We start from the raw sequence: 6,915 nt of genomic DNA, 5'->3' as shown, positions 1-6,915 counted from the left end.
AGCACCAGGGAAGTCAAGTCGGAGAAGTGAGTGATCTGACCATGACAGGGGAATAACAGTTGAATCCCCTATTCCCAGATCACTCGTCCACTGGCCAGAGACAAAGACAAGGTCCAACGTGAGGCCCCCCTCGTGGGTAGGGCCCTGAATTAATTGGGTCAGGTCCATGGCTGTCATGGAAGCCATGAACTCCCGAACCCCCTCAGACGCTTCTCCCATCAACGGCAGTAGATCTGCTGTAACAAAGAATAAATATTATGCCCAGAAGGAATCATTTATATATTACACGTTAGAATTTTACATTCAATTCAAACCTTTATTGTCAGAGTACAATATGTGTACAATGAGATTGGCTGAGCATCCCTTCGTGCTCCACCCTCCCCCACACACAATACAACTCACAGTGAAAGACAAAAAATCCCTAGGCCAGTGATTGCACCATGTGAATTTATTGGACGTCACATCACCCCACAAGTCAATCGTACTATGATGTTGTAGGGTTATTTTTCATTCAGGAGTCTGAGTCTGACAGCCCACAAAGAAAAACTGTTCTTCAGCCTGTTTGTGCAGCTGCCTATGCTTCTATATCTCCTTCCAGATGGTAGGAGAATAAAGAAGGGCTGACCAGGGTGTGACTCGTCCCTGAGGATTTTTCTCACTCTTCTAAGGCAGCGAGCCCTAACAATGTCATCTAGTGGTATCAGGGGACAGCCCATGATGTTTCTTGCTACCCTCTGTAATGTCTTTCTATCCATGGCTGTCAAGCCAGCATACCACACCATAATGCAATGAGTGAGGACGCTTTCTATTGTGGACCAGTAAAAGAAGGTCATCAGTTGTTCCATGCAGTAGAACAGTTAATAGAACATTTAGAACATGCAGTTCTAAATCAGTTTTTATTATTCTATATTACCGTACTGTAGTTTTACTGCCCAATTCTTCTATTGCTTGGATTGTTCACCAAATAAATTCATACAAATGGTTAGCAACTGATCATAATATATATGAATGTAGTAGCTATAATACATGTCAAAAATTGTCCTGTGTTGGCTAAACAAGCAAACAAAAATCAGCTCCCAATTCTTGCAGTGATAGATTTGTGTTCAAAGGTTCACATAAATTATAACTGTTAATGATCCTCAAACCAATTTGCGGGAAAAGTGGATTAGCACCATATGCCAATGTACTGTGTAACATGCTACAAGGCTTGTAATTATTTACCAACAGCTAATCAGGATCAAACAGTTAAAGGCATGGAATTACAGTGCTACATAACCAGTTGGATCTGGTTACACATTGACATCATATAAAGAAATGAAAGCCAGCTTAGAATGTCAAGATTTAATAGGCTGTCTGGAACCCTTGGGATCTATTGGAAGCCCTGTGTGGTGAGCCACTGAATTGCACACAGAAGCTTTTCATTGGGTGATGTTCTAATAACACAAACAATTTTGGCATCTCCTCCACTTGTCAATAAAGTCATCTTTGTGTGTGTCAGCATACAACATTAGATGACTGGGTTTGTCATGTGGTGTCAGTTCCCTTGGTTCTTTCAGCCACAAATTCTGGAGTAACAAACATCACCTCATCCTCACTCCAGGCAAGAAGGGAATGAAAACAAATTGCTACCTCCCTTCGTCATGATGCACTGATGTTGGTATGATGGAAACCTATGCAAGGAAAAAAAATATTTGTAAATATCCAAACCATCAATTCTCTGTTGCATTTAAAACCTCTGATGGTGAAATTATGGCATGCCAGGAGGTGGGGAGGAAGAGTAGAGTGAGTCATGAGTTACCTGTAATGGAGAAATAGGTCAACCACAAACTTTGCAGGAGCACAGCAATTACAAAGAATACACCAGTTTTGCACCAGTTTCAAATAAGCCTCAGGAGAGCTAAAAAAGAAACAAAAGTTGACTCAACTCTCAGGATCAGCCAAAATGATGTGATTGCCTAGTCCTAGCCAGGTTCTGAGAGCCCTTGTCTGGAAGTGCTTAACGTGGCAATACATTACTTTTAAGCAAGAGAGAGAAATAAAAATGCACATGTGTGCATTTACCTTCTAGTTGGTGGGATGTTAACAACAGTACATTAACCACCGAACCATATCTTTCAAAGATCCCAGAGAACCGGGACACTACAAGAGGACGGGAAAACAGTTATACAATACAATACAATACAATAGTAGAGTTGGAAGGGACCTTGGAGGTCTTCTAGTCCAACCCCCTGCCTAGGCTTTGACGTGGTACTAATCTTTTTTTAAAAATAGATTCCAGAAAGCAAAGTTATAACCAAAAACCAACATCAGAATGTCAATAAGAGATCGTGCCCGCTAAATCTTATTGTATTGACTAAATGTAGCAACTAAATTGCAGTGACTAAATTAGTGGAACAGCAAAATGCTGTGGAAATCATTTACTTGGACGTCAGTAAGGCATTTTGTAATATGTTTACTTCATAACCAGCTTTCTGGGGAAAATTCTGAATAACTATCTTTAAATAAATCTTCCCCTTTTTTTAAAAAAAAAAAAATCCTGTTTCTGTATAAAGAACAGAGGATAGTCACAAAAGATTATACCCACACATAGTAGCATCTGCCCAATGGAATACTATCCCCCTGAGAATCTGGATGGCTTTGACCAGGTTATCCTTTCTCAAAGCCCTGAAGACGAGCTGCTTCCCCAGACAATACAATACAATAGTAGAGTTAGAAGGGACCTTGGAGGTCTTCTAGTCCAACCCCCTGCCTAGGCAGGAAACCCTATACCGTTTCAGACAAATGGCTATCCAACATCTTCTTAAAGACTTCCAGTGTTGGGGCATTCACAACTTCTGGAGGCGACACTTGGACCAGAAGGCAAGACACTTGGACCAGAAGACACTTGGACCAGAAGGCAAGGGGAGCTCCGTACACTTGGATGTGTTTTCTTTTTGTCATTGGGGTATACTGTTTTGATCGGGGTACTATAGGTTTCATCTTTTGGTTGCTGTTTTAATTATGTTGCATTCTAGGATGATACGCTTGGTTACAATACTAACATTCTCCATTTAACCAAACCACTGTTCAGGGATCATTAAATCTGTCAGCCAACAATACCTCAGGATTTGGGTTGTAATGGGTTACTCTTACAACTGAAAGTGTTCTTAGATTTTCCAAACTTTTATAAGGCTGTGAGTACCGTGACTTATCAGTGATACCAGCCTCACAGAAATACAAAACAAAGCATTCTGCCAAAGAACACGTTGATCCTGATTGGAAAATGCAATGTCACTTCATTTATATTTGTGACTTGGAAGCCACTCAATGAATTAAATACAGCTACCAGTGCAACTGCTTTTCAAGATTAGTGAGCCAATGAGTCCAAATGCCAGCTAGTCCACTGAACAGTTACATCAATCAGACCTGCTCTTTGTCCCCCTGGCGTCTTGCCTGTCAACCAAAGAACACCCTGAAACAGCAATAAAGGTCGGAACAATAATGTCAAAATAATGAGACAATAAAATACATGAAATTATTTTGCAGCTATAGTGCAACAGACCTGGAACTCACTGAAGATTCGCTAAGCCCTATTAGTAGTTCACAAAAACGTGTGGATAAAGCCTTGCAGAAGGTCTGGCCTATGTTTCCTCCTCTTGTTATCATTTATTGTATGAAAAACACCCAAGTAGGACCAAAGAGTCTTTGTAATGTTGGAAAGTCCTCAGCAAAAATTGCTTAGAATAGAATAGAATAGAATAGAATAGAATAGAATAGAATTCTTTATTGGCCAAGTGTGATTGGACACACAAGGAATTTGTCTTTGGTGCATATGCTCTCAGTGTACATAAAAAGACAAGATACATTAGTCAAGAATCATAAGGTACAGTACTTAATGATGCATAGGGTACAAATAAGCAATCAGGAAACAATCAATATCACTATAAATCATAAGGATACAAACAACAAAGTTACAGTCCTGCAGTGATAAGTGGGAGGAGATGGGTAATAGGAACGATGAGAAGATTAATAGTAATAGTAATCCAGCCTTAGTGAACAGTTTGAAAGTGGTGAGGGAATTATTTGTTTAGCAGAGTGATGGCGTTCAGGAAAAGACTGTTCTTGTGTCTAGTTGTCTTGGTGTGCAATGCTCTATAGCGTCGTTTTGAGGGTAGGAGTTGGAACAATTTATGTCCAGGATGCAAGGGGTCTGTAAATATTTTCATGGGCTCTTTTTGACTCCTGCAGTGTACAGGTCCTCAATGAAAGGCAAGTTGGCAATAATTGTTTTTTCTGCAGTTCTGATTATCCTCTGAAGTCTGTGTCTATCTTGTTGGGTTGCAGAATCAAACCAGACAGTTATAGAGGTGCAGATGACAGACACAATAATTCCTCTGTAGAAGGAATTAGTAGTCATGCTAATGTTGGAAATTCCTCAGCAAAAATGGTTTATAAGCAGTTCTCCATAAGAGTATTTATGAAACTATGGTTGAACAATAGCAGAGGGATAACACTTACAAATAAGCCAAGCAGAATATTTTCTTTTTCCAGAATTTCAGGCTTGCTTGAAATGACTTCCAGGATGTTAATACATAGCTGTTATTCCCCCTTAAAAGTTATATTTTCCATGTAAATCCTACTGTACTTTTTGTCAGCAGAAAGATCATTTTCACATAAGCCATCCAAAATTCTCCATGGTGCCCAGTGTCTGAGTGGGACTGACTATTGACTCAGGAAGTTTATTTTTTAAAAAATTTATTTGTATTTCATATTAAAGCTGTATGTAACTTCGTATATTTGTAATAGCAGCTGGTCACTAAAATCGTGTGGAGTATATTAGATTTAGGATGTTTCTCCTCCTAGACAAAACAAATGTAGGAACAGTGAATCTCCCATAATTTTTTATTTAAATTCATAGTTTTCCTCTAACATTTTAGATGCCTTGGAGGTAAACCATGTGCTAATCAGATTAAACCCATCCTTCCTTCCTTCCTTCCCATCCTGCCTAACTGTAATGGTGGAAATTTTATTGTTTTGTAAGAGCAAAAGAAACCTTTCTAGAATGCAGTTGCAAAAACTGCTAATCGGAACCCAAATGAATGAAAAGCTGAAAGGAACTATTTTGCTGAATGTGTCTTTTTGCTTGGTGTACACCTACCTAATATATTAGTTCCAGAGAGAAGAGAAAAACTCATGAGGTTTTTTTTACAAGGGGATTCAATCGGCGAAAGGGCGAGGAACGGAACGGAGCTGGAAAGTTAAGAGGCATGCCTCGTTTCTCCCCCCCCCCCCCCCACTTGCCACCCCTCATTAAAGGGATGGCGGGGAAGGGAACCAGGCAGGCTGCCTTTACCATTGGGGCGAGGTGGGTGGTGTTGGGCCGCGAGGCGTGCCTCTTACCTTTCCAGCTCCGTCGCGTTCCTCGCCATTGTATTCAGGGAAGCCCCTGGTAAAAAAAAAACCTTCTCGCGATTTCAAGATGTTTGATTGAACTCGCGAGAAGTTTTTTTTTTTTTTACCAGCCACTTCCTTGAGCACAATGGCGAGGAACACGACGGAGCTGGAAAGGTAAAAGGCGTGCCTTGCTTCTCACCTGCCCCAGAAATAATAAGCCCTCCCCTATAATAAGCCCAAGGCCATATTTCGTGGGGCAAAAGAAAATAAGCCCCTGTCTTATTTTCGGGGAAACACGGTATCTGCCTATGCTATCCTGAAAACACTATAGTTACATCCCTAATCTATGTTTAACAATTACATACCGTATCTGTGGTTTTTGAAGGTGGTAACACAACCTTGTGCATTTCACAAGGTGAAAAACTAAAAGTTCCAAATTATTTCTCCCAGAATACTCTAGACCAAACTTGATCTTGCCAGATGATGACGTTTTTGCCTTTGTGGGAGTGTGGGAGCCGGGGTGGGTGTGGCCTGCATGTGATGAATCTGACCCATGGGCCACCAGTTTGACACCCCTGCTCAGGGCCGGATTTTCCTATAGGCTAACTAGGCTTCAGCCTAGGGCCTCAAGATCAAGAGGGGCCTTTTATTTTTATTTATTATCCGTGCCACATTTTTTATAAAGGTTAGTACCAATTACAACATGTTTCATTTAATATATTGATATATATCACAGTAATGATGTATTTTATTATCTCTCATGTAATTTACAAACTTAAAAATGGGAGGTGAAAGGGCCCCATAAGTGGAGTAGCCTAGGGCCTCTTTTCATCTAAATCCGGCCCTGCCCCTGCTCTAGACCTTCAGACCCTATTCTACCTCCCACTTCAGAGCAACCAGAATTATTGCCCCATGCTCTTCAAAGAGCGCTCTACCTCGTTGCCTTCTCCTAAATCCAACATGGAAATGAGAGAAAGAGAGGATTCTTACACAAAGTGCTGTCTTTCTTATGATTAGAATCAAAATAAAATGCAAAACCTGAAATAATTCTAATAGTGCTGTTTCCTCGTGTTGTGTAGAAACATGGTTACTGGAGCTCCTTCCATTGTTAGAAAATACAACAGTATCATGAGAGATAAACAAAATTAACTTTGTTATAAAAGAGAAAAAGAGAGAAAGAGAATACCCCTGTATTTCTTTACGGTTTAAAATCCAGACATTATATGGGGAGCAGATAATTACAAAAGCTGTTACAATAACAGTACCCTGGTACCTTACAAATTAGTTGAAAATTACAAATGCAAAGTAAAGTTCAAAGTTGTTCTGATCTGCTGCAACTAATGAGCCTTCTGCCTAAATTTATACAGACTTCAAAGAAAAAATTCAAAATCCCAAGAGATGTCTTTTGGTCAGTGTTGAAGACTGTCTTGATATTGTGTTTGTGGAGAATTTTGCTGATTTTATGTGTGGTGCCTTTGATGTAAGGGAGGAGGGTGATGCTGTTATCTTGGGACGCGCCCGGAGGAGGGTGATGCGCGCCCT

General features: G+C 40.3%; 1 long non-coding RNA gene across 1 annotated transcript; it reads right to left on the bottom strand.

Moving 5' to 3' along the window:
• Positions 1-1,044: 1,044 nt before the first annotated feature.
• LOC309387960 lies at positions 1,045-5,169 on the bottom strand. The gene is made up of 3 exons (XR_014174694.1): positions 5,138-5,169; positions 1,799-1,897; positions 1,045-1,670 (listed from the first exon to the last, which is right to left on the bottom strand). It is a non-coding gene; the product is annotated as an uncharacterized lncRNA (long non-coding RNA).
• Between the last annotated feature and the right edge of the window lie 1,746 nt (positions 5,170-6,915).

This window comes from Natrix helvetica (assembly GCF_964273705.1).
Source record: "Natrix helvetica genome assembly, chromosome: 2".
Taxonomy (NCBI): Eukaryota; Metazoa; Chordata; class Lepidosauria; order Squamata; family Natricidae; genus Natrix; species Natrix helvetica.
This window is presented reverse-complemented; position numbering and strand designations above follow the sequence as displayed.